At 46.8% G+C, this 15,030-nt stretch overlaps 1 protein-coding gene across 3 annotated transcripts in view; it reads left to right on the top strand.

Moving 5' to 3' along the window:
* fam118b (family with sequence similarity 118 member B) overlaps nucleotides 1-15,030 on the top strand; it is a 48,249-nt gene that overhangs the window by 13,938 nt on the left and 19,281 nt on the right. The window lies entirely within an intron of this gene.

The following is a 15,030-nucleotide window of genomic DNA, read 5'->3' as shown; positions in this document are numbered from 1 at the left end:
GTACCCATTATACGAAGGAGCCCTGTATTCGTCCTGTTGGGGACCCAAGAATTTTGCTCTGATTGTTTATGTCTTGGATGCTCTACTGTTTTTATATTCCTTAATCTAATTTCATAATTCTGTTTTTCTAATTTTATTCACTTAATTCCTATCCTCCCCTTTTATCATCCTCTCCTTTGTCCATGTCTAGACTGCATGCCTTTTAGTTTAGTTTCAGTTTTACTCTCCTGTCTTTATCTACTTTGTAATTTTAGTCTAATTTGTTGTTCTTGGTATTTGTCTCGGACATACTTTTAAAAATGTTTTTAATATAAATTTAGAGTACCCAATTATTTTTATTTTCCAATTAAGGGGCAATTTAGCGTGGCCAATCCACCTAACCAGGATATCTTTGTATTGTGGGGGTGAAACCCACGCAGACATGAGTCTCGGACATACTTGATTGTTTTAAATGTTTACTATTGCGGACCTATTACTTTGCCAATTAATTTTCCCTATTTATATTTCCTAGTTCCATTCTCATCAACGTTTTTGAGATTATAACTTTGCACTTATCCCAGAGCAGCACAGCATAATTTTTTAGAAATTTATTGTTTCATGGGACATGGGTGTAGCTGACAATGCCAGCATTTGTTAACCACCCCTAATTGCCCTTGAGCTGAATGGTTTGCTGGGCTATTTCAGAGGGCAGTTAAGAGTCAACCACATTGCTGTCACGCATAGGCCAGTCCAGGTAAGGATGGCAGATTTCCTTGCCTAAAGGGCAACCAGATTGGTTTATATGATCTTTCAATTCCAGAATTGTTAAATTTTAATTCTATGCCGCGGTGGGATTTGAACCCATGCTTTCAAACCATTAGCCTGGGTCCTGGTATTGCTAGTCCAGTGGGATGACCCACTACACCACTGTTTGCCGATGATGATTGTTATACACAGCTTTGCTTTCCCCCCTCAAAATTGGCTTCCACATTTGAATCAAGCATATAAACATTTTATTTTGGGCTGTGTTCAGTATCGTGCATGTTCCTGGTTTCAAAGGTTCTCCTGTTCCTCCTACAGAAAGATATAGAATTCTGCCTGTAACCTGATCTAAATGGTCTTTTGGTGCTCCTGCAAGATTATTTGTATTGGTCATCACTCCAAATTTCTCTAATTGTGACCAGTAAAGAGATGGTCAACTCTGATCTAATGTGCTAATGAAATACTGTACACAGAAATTCCTGGTTTCATAATGATAAAGGATTCAAATAACAGAATTTTTACAGTGCAAAAGGTGGCCATTCAATCTGTCATGTCTGCGCTGACCCTCTGAATGAGCAATACACTTTAATTCTTTGAGTAACCTAGCACATTCTTACTTTTCAGATAACAAACCAATTCCCTCTTTTGAATCTGCCTTCACCACACTCCAGCAATGATTTCCAAGATCTTAACCACTTGATTAAGTGTGAAAAAGATTCTCCTCATGTCTCCATTGCCTCTTTTGCCAATTACCTTAACCCAGCACCCCCTCGTTCTCGATTCTTCAGCCTTTGGCAAGAGTTTAGCACCATCTACTCTATTCAGAACCTATCTACTCTCACTATGTGTTTCAGAGCCAATTAAGTCATTTTTTGAAGTGTCGTCCCTGTTCTAATAGAGGAAACTTGCTGGTCAATTGGCACATAGGTGATTGGCACTGCCGCAGTGCCCGATCATACGTTGCTAGTCAGCAAGCGAAGCTGAATATAACCTTCCTGCTTGAACAACAACAGTCCTGTCCACTGCTTAGGACTGCAGGCATCTTCGAGCAACAGTGCCAGCTAGCTCAAACTGAATGTCGCCATAGTCCCTGAGGACTGCAGGCTGCTGTCCCCCTCTGAGAGAGAGCTGACTGGTGGTGATTTAACCTGAGGGTCACCGCTCCTCTGTCGAGGGGCAAGGATAACTCCAGCCGGTATGAGAATTGAAGCCTAGCTATTGCCATTGCTCCGCATCATAAACCCCCTCCATGCAAGTCACCCTGCAGGATAATGACTCCAAACAGAGGATGGTCTATATACAGGGCAAGTGCACTATCAACAGTGTTCACCATTTCTTCTAAAGTGAACTAAATACAAGTGTTTTTTGTTGCAAACTGTACATCCAATAATAACGGCAGACACTGCCAGTTATTGACAGTTAAACACAGTAAAAACTCTCTCTGCACTGCTGTATCAAGCATTCCATTTTAAATTTGGCCTGGGCTAAAAGTCCGGTGAAAATTTTTGCGTCCAAATGCCTTCAGAGAAAACAACTCTGACGCCAGAATGTATGGTAGCCCATCTGTTGATCCTGTGATTACTGCAAGTATACTTCAAAAATGTGTCTGGCTGGAAAATGCATTAGGGCATTCGTTTGTTGCATGAATAAAATGTTCCATACTCCTAGTTGATCAACCTGAACTAACTGTTTTATGGATGGAAAAGCACATTACTACTTGCAAGTTGGCGAATCTGACTTGTTTCACAACCTGTTAAAACTGGAAGCTGCCTTGGGATTTTTTTTGATAATTTGTGATTAGAATTTGCCAGCTGTGCTTTGATTTGGGCATGTGTAATTTTTTTTCTTTATCAAAGGGAAATAAAATGTTTGTTTATTCAACCTAAGCAAAGTGCAATTTGGTTAATAGCCGCATAACCACTGTCTCTCTGAATATTGACTTCCAAATTACCAAAGCTCGTGCTCTGTGAGAAGTTCTTTATTTCTGTACTACTGGTATTTTTGTGTTATCCATCTTTCTTTTTCCCACCTTCAAGTTATTTTCACTGTTTCCCTCTAACCTCGAGTGACCATATGCAAACTGCAGCCTGACTTGCGCCAAAGCTACTGTCATTAGCCATCTGGTGAGAGTTTCTTTCTCGATTTTTTTTCCTATTGAGCACATACTGAAACTAGAAACTTGACTTGCGACGGGAGTTGTGTGTGCAAACAAGGTCATGGCAACATGCAGCATGTTAGAACACTCAGGACATAAAGAGAGGTTGGTACCAGTATAAAATCTTTTCCCTTTAATTGACCCTTAAAACCAAAGCTATGTTTCTTAAAGTTAATGGCCTTAAATTTTATTTCTTTAAAAAATATTTTTATTCTCCATTTTCACATTTTTCCCAAAAATGTACACCCCACCAGCAAACAGTAAACGGCAACGGATACAATGTCAATCCCCTTATTAACAAACACAATCCCACCCTCCCACCAACCCCCAAACAACGGATTGCAAGACAATATAAGCATCAAATAAAACAAAACCTTCCAAGAAGAATACAATGTCAATCCCCTTATTAACAAACACAATCCCACCCTCCCACCAACCCCCAAACAACGGATTGCAAGATAATATAAGCATCAAATAAAACGTCCTCCCCGTGTGTGCGTGGGTTTCCTCCGGGTGCTCCGGTTTCCTCCCACAGTCCAAAGATGTGCGGGTTAGGTGGATTTGCCATGCTAAATTGCCCATAGTGTCCTAATAAGTAAGGTTAAGGGGGGTGTTGTTGGGTTACGGGTATGGGGTGGATACGTGGGTTTGAGTAGGGTGATCATTGCTCGGCACAACATCGAGGGCCGAAGGGCCTGTTCTGTGCTGTACTGTTCTTTAAAAAAAAGGAATCAGGAATCACCTACGGTCACCATTGACATGTATAGTCCAACCCCCTCCTAATATTCAACGCCATCCAATCCCCGAAAGTGTACTGTGAATGACACCGATGAATTGGAGACCGCCTCCCCCCACCCACAGATTCCTCCCCTCCATTTACTCTTGTAAACTCCTCCCCCAGCCTCTGTTCCTTCCCCCAACTTTTGACCCCGGCTAGACTCATCGAAACCTGTTCTACCAGGATCCAATGGCCGCAGCCCCTCCCCCCACTTCACGCCCGTTCACTGGCCAGCTTAAACCAGCCAGCGTGGAGGCCCCCGCCCGGGTCTCCTTCCCCCTTGCTCAGTCCCAGCGAAACAAAGAAATCCCCTTTAACACACAATCCCAGCATATGCACCCAAGCCCCAAAGAACCATCATTGCAAATGAAAGTATCATCTCTTCCTTTGTCCAAATATATGGCGTCGACTCATTTAGTACATACACCAACACGCCGTGAAAAAATAAAGTTACATGAGGCTACATCGGTACGGGACCAGCTATCAGTCCCATTTTTCAATTCTGCCACAGTCCTTCTGCCTTCGCAAATCTCTCCGGCGCTTCCGTCGTTCCAAAATAAAAGTCCTTGGATTTGTAGGTCACCCTCAACTTAGCTGGATACACTATGCCGCACTGCACCGTACTGTTGTACAGTGCATTCTTCACCCGGCTGAAGTCCGCTCGCCTCCTCACCAACTCCACCGTAAAGTCCTGGTATATGTGTATACCTGCTCCAGCCCACTGAACCACCCGCTTCTTCTTTGCCCAGCACAGGACCTTCTCCTTCACGCTGTACCTACGGAAACAAATAGTCACTACACTTGGCAGCTCACTCGCCTTTGGTATAGGACTCCACGACCTACGAGCCCAATCCAGTTCGTAGCAGGAGGGACTGTCCCCTTCCCCCAATAGCTTCGCCAACATCGTGGCAAAATACTCCGGCCTCGGGCCTTCCACCTCTTCGTGCAGAACTACGATTCTCAGATTCTGCCGTCTGGATCTGTTTTCCAGGCCTTCCATTTTGACTCGCAGACCGTTGTTGCTCTCTGTTGCCCTCCACAGTCCTTCTCCATCGAGGTGAGTTGATCACTGTGCTGCGGTAATGCCTCTTCCACTTCCTTCAGTGTCTCACCTTGCTCCCGCAACTCCACCGCTACGCTCAATACCACCGCCCTCACCGGGGCAATCGCCCCCTCCACCAGCACTTTCAATACAGCCCCCATTTCTTTCTTCATCGCTTCGATGCGCTTTGTGAACTGTTTTTCCAAGTTCCATGGCCATCACCTTGGTCATTTCTTCTGCCGTGAGCAATGCGGCCTCCCCTGGTGCCGCAGCCTCCGCTTTCCTTACAGTTCCTGCGCTGACCTTTCCACTCATCGACGTACTTTCATGGACCCACTTTTTCAGGGCCGTTTTTTCCCAAACTTGGACATTTCTCCTCACTGCGCCTTCGTACAACTTTTTCAGCATCCGTTGCCCCTGGGACCGAGCGTTAAAACCCTGAAAATTCTGTAATTGAGCGGGAGCTCTCTAATGTGTGGCTGCCTCCCACCCGCCGTCACCGGAAGTCATTAATGGCCTTAAATAAGAGAATTTATTTATCTATGTGTTACAACGTCCTGGGCTAGTGCATGGTCAATTCCAACCCCACTTGATCCAGGGTCGCAACACAGTAGAAATTAATTCTTAAGAATTTGGCTGCCCAATAACTATGGTAACCAGGTTTCTAAATTTAAACACAATTAGCTTTTATTAATAACTATAATTGAATAAACAAATACAACTGGTTAATTATCTAGGCCTCCAGTTCAATGTATTTGCTTTCAGTCTTCAATGGTTTTCGCTTTAGATTCATCAGGGTCTCTGCAGACTCTGAAACAGTAGGCAGGAAACATTTGAAAGAGAGAGCAACACACACCCTCTCCTCCCTGCATCCAGGAGCTTTCTTCTGGGTTCTTTGAAAAACCATCTGGCAGGACCCAGTTGCTGTCTTACTGGGCAGAGTACGGTGCCTGGCCATTCCATTGGCCACTAGCCAACCAATCTAACCGAATCCCTCCAATCTCTAGAATGCCATAAAGTCTTGAGTTCTGCTCAAACTCTAAGTCTTTATAGTACAGTGTACTATTTTAGAATCATGGAATTTACAGTGCAGAAGGAGGCCATTCGGCCCATCGACTGTGTCGTCCCCTGGAAAGAGCACCCTACTTAAGACCACACCTCCACCCTATCCCCGTAACCCAGTAACCCCACCGTACCTTTTTGGACACTTAAGGACAGTGTACATAACCTGTACATCTTTGGACTTTAGGAGGAAACCGGAGCACCTGGAGGAAACCCACACAGACACGGGGGGTTGGGTGGGGGAAGGGGGGGATAGGTGGGGGGGCAGGGGGTGAGATGACGAATTAAGCCACGTTCAATGATAAGCGGGCGAGAATGAGGCCTTTGTTGACCCTCCAGGCTTGCCAGATCCTCGCAGCTACCTCCTATACTCCATCCTCCGGCTGGTCCTGCGGATTCTCCCCAGGTTCATCCTCCTGCCCTTCCTGGTCTAATGTCTCCTCATCCTCCTTGGAGGTGTTCCTCCCCCTCCAGCATGTTAACCCGCTGCTGTGCCAAGTTGTGGAAGGCACAACAGACCACCACAAAGCCGGCCACCCTTTGGGAGGGTTGCACCATCAGAGCGGTCGAGGCATCGGAACTTGCATTTTGAGTAGTCAGATGCACCGCCCAGTGACAACCTGGGTGCTCGCATTGGCCTCGTTGTATCGGGTCTTCGCATCTGTCACCGGCCTCTGCAATCGTGTCATTAGTCAGGTTCTCAACTGGTACACCTTATCGCCCCTCGAGAGCCAATTGGCCATTCTGGGGTGGTCCATAGATTACATAGAACATACAGCGCAGTAGGAGGCCATTTGGCCCAACGAGTCTGCACCGACTCACTTAAGCCCTCACTTCCATCCTATCCCAATAACCCTCTTAAACATTTTTGGATACTAAGGGCAATTTAGCATGGCCAAACCACCTAACCTGCACATCTTTGGACTGAGAGGAAATCGGAGCACCCGGAGAAAACCCACGCAGACACGGGGAGAACGTGCAGACTCCGCACAGACAGTGACCCAGCGGGGAATCGAACCTGGGACCCTGGCGCTGTGAAGCCACAATGCTATCCACTGTGCTACCGTGCTACCTCGAAGAGGTCAGGGGTGTCCGACTGCCCCAGGATGTTGTTGTCATGCACACTCCTTGTGAAGCGTGCACACAAGCGACCATCTTTATGTGATGGTCATCTATGAGTTGGATGTTCAGGGAATGGAACCCCTTCAGGTTCATGTCGGGCACACCCTGATGTCCCGGAGCACACAAGGCGACATGCATTCCATGTATGTTCCCCCTAGACCTGGGGTATGCTTCTGTTGGTGGAGAATTCTGATGCCCAGGCATCTTGTTGGGCCTGGTCCAGGTCAAAGTATATATAGTTAGCTGCCTGGGCAAATAGGGCATTCCTGACTTCATGGACACTTATGGCCCTAGCTTACAAAATGCCACGCAAGTCCTGCTCGAGCCCTGGAATGACCCTGTGGCGTAAAAGTTCAGGGCTGGAGTGACCTTGACGGGCACCGAGAGCAGGTATCCTCCTCCTCCTTCCCATGGTGTCAGCACTGCAAGGGCAGCTTCCGCGGGGTTGAAGATAGCATCCATCTAGTGTAATCTCTGCCAGGAGTTGGAAAGAATGAGAAACCGACAACCAGCAGTGTCTTTGACCCAGGGATCCTCCAGTCCCCCATGGCTCACCCCCTGCCTCCCTCACATCCACTGCACTCCCTCAAGGCGCCATCCAGCATACCCTTCCCCCGCAGCTGTGGTCCCTGGTTACCAGACCCTGTATCCTATGTGTGTGGTGTTGATTCCTGCAGTGTTCAGGCTCAGTGTCCAGGCCTCAGGGTCCGACTGGGATGCAGGGCAACAATCCCTACATGCAAAATGGCGCGCCCACCCACAAGATCCCACCCAGGAGCTGTGAAGTGCCCACTCCACCATGATTGCCAATTCCCCACCAGCAACAGCCTTCAGCCGCGTGGTCCGAGGCAGCCACGGTCAATGGTGGTTGGTGGGATTGACGAGCAGTAGCCCCCGATATGGGCACACACCATTCGGGGGGTGGCATGACTGACATACGGGCGCTGAGGCACCCCAGCCAAGGAGCCCGGCGAGTTTCCCAATTTTGGCTTCTCCCACGATCTAATGGCCGTCTTGTGCTCTCAATTGAGTGTGATGCACCAGCACCACATGGAAGCTATGCCAGCTCTGTCATAGCTTCCAGCTTGTATTGTTTGCCATGCAAATAATCCTGTATTGTAGCTTTACTGTTACCTGCTAATCTAGTTTTGTAAATCTTATTGCTCTAATTTCTTTTGTCAGTTCTCTCTACATATTTTATGCAGCAGGAATGAAATTCACTAACATTAGGCACAATGTTTGAATGTGTTCCTTACCCTTGTGATTCTTGCATGATGCAGCCAGTTTTCTGGCCTGAACAATTACATCCACGTCCTTGTACATCATGTGCCATCCCTAGATTGTGTCCCGTCTCATGAGCGAGTATTGAAGAAACACCCAGATGACTCGGACTGTTGTCCAAATCTATTCCTTCCTCACTTCACCTGTTCGACTTAGAGGTAATGTCTTCATTAAATGTAATGGACCAAAAATGATAACGACGAAGTAAAAGAAATCTCTCCGAGCTCGGTGTGCATCCACGCCGTCATGGAGGGCTATGTGCTCCATCGGCGCAATACATCCACTTCAATGTGGACCGAGCCCACCAGGATGTCCGGACAACGGGGTTCACCACCATCGACGGAACGCCCAGATCCAGGGAGTGATCAACGGGATGCATGTAGCCCCACGAGCACCAGCAGATGACAGGCCGCTCTACGCAAACCTAAAGGGGTTTCATTTGATGAGCGTGCAGCTGGTGTGTGACCATCAGATACACATGTGCGCGATACCCAGGCAGCGTGCACGAAACCTTCATCGAGGCGCATCCCCAGATGAGGGGTTGGCTCCTGACCGACGGTTTATCTGCGGTGGTCGGGGCTGATAATGCCTACCTGGAAGCCACGATCCTTCAAAACAGATGAGGAGGAATTTCTTCAGCCAGACTCTGGTGAATCTGTGGAACTCTTTGCAGTAAAAGGCTGTGGAGGCCAAGCAAGACATAGATAGATAGGTTCTTGATTAATAAGGGGATCTGGGGTTATGGGAGAAGGCAGGAGAATGGGGTTGAGAAAAATATCAGCCACGATTGAATGGCGGATCAGTCTATGGGCCGAGTGGCCTAATTCTGCTCCTATGTCTTGTGGTGTGGGGAGTGAAGTGTGTATATGTGGCTGCAGCTTGTCAGCCTCCTGAGTGTCATTCGTGAAGCCCATACCATTTCTCATTGGGATCGATTGTGTTCCATGTGGTGCTGGTGCTAGCCCCTCAACGTTCGCTAATTCGGTCCAGGTGGCGTGGAAATCACAGGAACGGAGAATTCCGCCGCATGTCTTTTCTACACTTGGAGAAGGTCAAAACACCAGGAGGTCAGTGGAAGGGTTCTACCTAAGATGGCAACCATTCATTTCCTTTTTTTAAAGAGCAAGTCATCGTCAGCTGTTCGGGGGTTTAGTTCAGGTTTTCTGTTAAATGTGCTATGTGTGCTTTTACTTTTTTGTTTCTCTCTTCTACTGTGTACGTTTTAGGGTATTTTGGATAGGGATGAAGGTAATCGTCGGGTTAAGATGCTAAACTGAGGAAGGGCAAATTACGCTAACATTAGACAGGAATTGAAGAATTTGGATTGAGTGCGGCTGTTGGAGGGTAAATCAACATTGGACATGTGGGAGTCTTTCAAGCGACAGTCGATTAGGATGATGGAAAGTCACATTCTTGAGAAAACAAAAACTAAGTATGGGAAGTTTAGGGAGCCTTGGGTTACGAGGGATTTTGTGAACCTCTTCAAAAAGAAAAAGGAGGGTTTTGTATGGTCTAGAAGGGTGGCAACAGTCAAAACCTTTTGAGTATAAAGAAAGTCGGAAGATACTTAAGTGGGAAATTGGGAGGGTTGAAGGGGTCATGAAAAGTCCTTCGCCATTGGGATTAAGGTAAATCCTAAAGCTTTTATTCGTGCCTCACTAACTTGATCAAATTTTTTGAGGAGGTGACAAAGAAGATTGATGAGGGGAGGGTGGTGGATGTTGTTTACGTGGACTTCAGTAAAATCTTTGACAAGATGCCTCATGGCAGACTGGTACAAAAGGTGAAGTCACATGGGATCAGAGGTGAGGTGGCAAGATGAATACAGAACTGGCTCGGTCACAGAAGGTAGAGGGTAGCAGTAGAACGGTGTTTTTCTGAATGGAAGGTTGTGACTAGTGGTGTTCCACAGGGATCGGTGCTGGGGCCTCTTTTGTTTGTAGCATGCATAAACGATTTGGAGGAAAATGTAGCTGGTCTGATTAGTAAGTTCACGGATGACACAAGTCGGTGGAGTGGCAGATAGTGTTGAAGATCGTAGGAGGATACGGCAGGGCGTAGATAGGTTGGAGATTTGGGCAGAGAAATGGCAAATGGAGTTTAATCCGGACAAATGAGAGGTAATGCATTTTGTTAGGTCTAACGTAAAGAGGGAAAATATACCATAAATGGCAAAACTCTTATGAATATAGAAAGTCGGCGTGATGTGGGCATGCAGGCCCACAGATCTTTGAAAGTGGCAACACAAATGGATAAGTTAGTCAAGAAAGCATATGGAATGCTTGCTTTCATTGGACGGGGCATTGAGTATAAAAACTGGCAAGTCATGCTACAATTGTTTAGAACGTTGGTACAGTCTCATTTGGAATATTGCTCACCATTCTGGTCTCCACACTACAAGAAAGATGTGGAGGCTTTGGAGAGGGTGCAGAGGAAGTTTACCAGAATGTTGCCTGGTCTGGAGAGTGTTAGCTATGTGGAGAGGTTGAATAGACTATTGACTGTTTTCATTAGAACAACGGAGGTTGAGGGGCGACCTGATAGAGGTCTACTAGATTGAGAGGCATGGATAGAGTGGATGGGTAGGCACTCTTTCCCAGGGTGGAGGGATCAGTCACTAGCGGGCATAGGTGTAAGGTCCGTGGGGCAAAGTTTAGAGGAGATATGCGAGGCAGGTTTTTTTACACAGGGTGGTGAGTGCCTGGAACGCGTTGCCAGGGGAGGTTGTGGAAGCAGATAAATTAACAGTGTTCAAAAGGCATCTCGACAAATACATGGATAGGATGGACATAGAGGCTTGCGGCACTAGGAAGTGCTGAGGGTTTTGGCCAAGGGTGGTGTCATGACCAGTACACGCTTGGAGGACCGAAGGGCCTGTTCCTGTGCTCTATTGTTCTTCTCTTTGTATTCCTGTTTGATTGTTGTGTGTTGTTCAATAGGCAGCAATGCATATGCAAACACAGAGGGGTGGGAAAAAAAACAAAAATTAAAAGGCTTCGGGCAGCACAGCGCGGTGGTTAGCACTGCTGCCTCACGACACCGAGGACCTGGGTTTGATCCCGGCTCTGGGTCACTGTCCGTGTGGAGTTTGCACATTCTCCCCATGTCTGCATGGGTCTCACCCCAACAACCCAAAGATGTGCAGGGTAGGTAGATTGGCCACACTAAATTGCCTCTTAATTGTAAAAAAAATAATTGGGAACTTAAAGGCTAAGGGTTTCTGTTTCAGATGGACGTCTCCCAGTTAGATCTCTCTTCAGTCTAGGCCTCCAGTTGGCTATTTTTGCTTTCTGTCTGTAATGGTAGATTCATCAGTGTCTCAAGACTTCTCTGCAGACACAAACAGCAGGCAGGAAACATTTGAAAGAGAGAGAGCAACACATAGCCTCCCTCTCTACATCCATGAGCTTTCTGCTGGGCTCTCTGAAAACCCCACCATTTCTCCAAGAACAATTGTTCCCACTTTATACTCCTCAGCTCCTGTCTAATACAGTAGCAGTATAATCACCAGTCAAACTGAATATCCTCCAGTCTCTTGGGTGCCATAAAGTCTGAATTCTTCTGTTCAAAAACTATCTTCATTGCAAAGTGTACTATTTTGCAACTGAATTCCTCACTTCCCCCTGCTTGACCTAAAGGGTATGTCTTCATTAAAGATCCATGGACCAAAAATGATAATGACGCAGTAAAAGAAATAGAAAACAAGGGAATTCACAGGAAGGGCCCTTGCACATGACTGAAATCTTTGCTTTCCTCGTATTTTATGATGCCACCTAAAGCTCTCAATGAGATCTACCATGTAACAGAAACTCCTATCTTGTTAAAGAAAAGAACTTGCCTTAATGCAATGCCTCTCCAGATGTCCCAAAGCATATTACAACCAATTAAATACTTTTGAAGTGTAGCCACTGCTTTAATTGAGGAAAATTTGTGCCCTCAAGGTCCCACAAACAGTATTGATAGTAGCTGTTGAACAGGCAGAAATAGTATGCAGCAAGTCTGTGAGTAAGGATAGACAGTTGATGGGGCAAAGTTGCACTCAGTGGAATGGGTTAAAGTGTGTCAGTTTCAATGCAAGGAGTGTCAGGAATAATGGAGATGAACTTAGAGCACGGATCAATACTTGGAACTACGGTGTTGTGGCCATGACGGAGACATGGATTTCACAGGGGCAGGAACGGTTGTTGGATGTTTCGGGGTTTAGATGTTTTCGGAGGAATAGGGAGGGAGGTAAAAGAGGAGGGCGAGTGGTACTGTTAATTAGGGAGTGCATCACTAACTTCCTTAGTGCAAATGGTTTGGATAGAGCAGATTTTGTCAGGTGTGTACAGGAAGGATTCCTGATGGTGCAGCACGGTGAAGCAGTGGGTTGGCCTTGTTGCCTCACGGTGCCGAGGTCCCAGGTTCGATCCCGGCTCTGGGTCACTGTCCGTGTGGAGTTTGCACATTCTCCCCGTGTTTGTGTGGGTTTCGCCTCCACAACCCAATACTTGTGCACATTTGTTTTCTCTTTTAACACCAGCCTCATTGAATTCTTTGAGGATGTGACGAGACACATTGATGAAGGTCGGGCAGTGGATGTGGTGTATATGGATTTCAGAAAGGCATTTGATAAGGTTCCCCATGGTAGACTCATTCAGAAAGTTAGGGGGCATGGGATACAGGGAAATTTGGCTGTCTGGATATAGAATTGGCTGGCCGAAAGAAGACAGCGAGTGGTATTGGATGGAAAGTATTCCACCTGGAGGTCGGTGACCAGTGGTGTCCCGCAAGGATCTGTTCTGGGACCTCTGCTCTTTGTAGTTTTTATAAATGACTTGGATGAGGAAGTGGAAGGGTGGGTTAGTAAGTTTGCCGATGACACAAAGGTTGGGGGAGTTGTAGATAGTGTTGAGGGTTGTTGCAGGTTACAACAGGACATTGGCAGGATGCAGAGCTGGGCTGAGAAGTAGCAGATGGAGTTCAACCTTGATAAACGTAAAGTGATTCATTTTGGAAGGTCGAATTTGAATGCTCAATACAGGGTTAAAGGCAGGATTCTTGGAAGTGTGGAGGGACAGAGGGATCTTGGAGCCACGTATGTAGATCCCTCAAAGTTGCCACCCAAGTTGATAGGGTTATTAAGAAGGCGTATGGTGTGTTGGCTTTCATTAACAGGGGGATTGAGTTTAAGAGCTGCGAGGTTTTGCTGCAGCTTTATAAAAGTCTAGTTAGACCACACTTGGAATATTGTGTCCAGTTCTGGTCGCCTCATTATAAGGAAGGATGTGGGTGCTTTGGAGAAGGTACAGAGGAGACCCTTCCCCTGTCAGCAGGTTGTGCCCCCCCACCCCCACTGCAAAATAACAACCCCAATCTCCATCAACACACTAACCACCTGCTTGCCCACCACTGTGCTTCTGTGAAAGAGACCACCCAGCTAGCTTGTTAGCCTCAGCCCATGGTGCCTAGCATCCTACCCTCTGCTGATTCCCCTCCTCCCCGCTCAAACACTATCCTGGTGAAAACTTAAAAATACCCACCCAAAGCAAAGAAAGGAGCAACCCCATCCCCCACCAAGAACAAACACAGAGCAATGGCCCCAAACACAATACTAAAATAACCCAAACAAACCCAAAGGAACAGAAAGAGAGAATCTCCTCCAAAGTTAAGTGTCCTCCATCTCCTGCCAGTTCATTGTCCCTGACAGATTCCATCGCCTCAGCCATCACAAAGTACAGCTCCCGACCCTTATAGGCCACCCACAGGCAAGCCGTGTACAGCATGCCACATTTCACCCCCTTCTTCAAGAGGGCTGCCTTATCTTTGCTGAAGCCCGCTCGCCTCTTGGCGAACTCTGCACCCAGATCCTGGTACATATGCAGCTCTACACCCTCCCAGGTACATCGCCTTGTCTGCCTGGCCCACCTCAGAATCCGCTCCTTGTCCAGGAACCGGTGCAGGCGCACCACCACCGTCCTTGCAGCTCCGTTGCCTGCGGCTTCCTCATCTGCGCCCTGTGCGCCCGGTCCACTGTCAAGGGTCGTTTAAATAACCCCATACCCAGCAGCCTCTCGAACATTCAAACCACATATGTGCCGGCGTCTGCTCCCTCGCTACCTTCTGGCAGTCCCACGATCCTCACGTTTTGGCAGGGCTGATCCCTGACCCTCCACCATCTTCACCTGTGTAGCAGGCACAATTTTAGCTATCTCCAACTGTTCCTTTCTTTTTCACACTATGGCCGTACCGGAAGTCGATAGTCTGCTCTTTAATGAAGTTGGTTGAGGGATAAATGTTATCCAGGATACAGAAGAACTCCCCATCTCTTTGAAATTGTAGCATAGGATCTTTGCATCTACCTATGCGGGCAGTTTAATGTCTCATTCAAATACTGGCACCTCTGATTGTGTACGATCCCCTCACGATGACACTGGAGTGTCAGCTTTACACAACATTCTGACTCAACTGAGCCGAGATTGATCGGTTGGCCATTATTCGTTGAGAGTTACTTTCTCTTGTTTCTGTTTCCCTCTCCACTGTTTTTGGCTGAGAGTTCAGGTGGCCGTTTCCAGTTCTCTGCTATTGTCTACCTGACTCTGGTTTTTCGTAAGGTGTGCGAGTCATATGATAACTGCCTATTTTTATCGGTCTTGCAATAGGGAACTGCCTGGTCACTGCATTTCTGTATCATCTTGACATAGTGAAATTGTTGTTTTTTTTATTTTTCTGTTTTTAATAATCTGCCGGCCACCAACTGCCTGTAGATTTCAAACAGTTTTGCTATTTCAGTTTTCTTTACAATCATAGGTATTTTGTAATCAGATTTACCTTTTCAGACCAATAACTAGGGATCCATCTAAGCTGGTA

The sequence above is a fragment of the Scyliorhinus canicula genome, chromosome 19 (assembly GCF_902713615.1).
Source record: "Scyliorhinus canicula chromosome 19, sScyCan1.1, whole genome shotgun sequence".
NCBI classification, from domain to species: Eukaryota; Metazoa; Chordata; class Chondrichthyes; order Carcharhiniformes; family Scyliorhinidae; genus Scyliorhinus; species Scyliorhinus canicula.
Note: the sequence above shows the minus strand (reverse complement) of the source record. Positions and strands in the feature narration are given on the sequence as shown.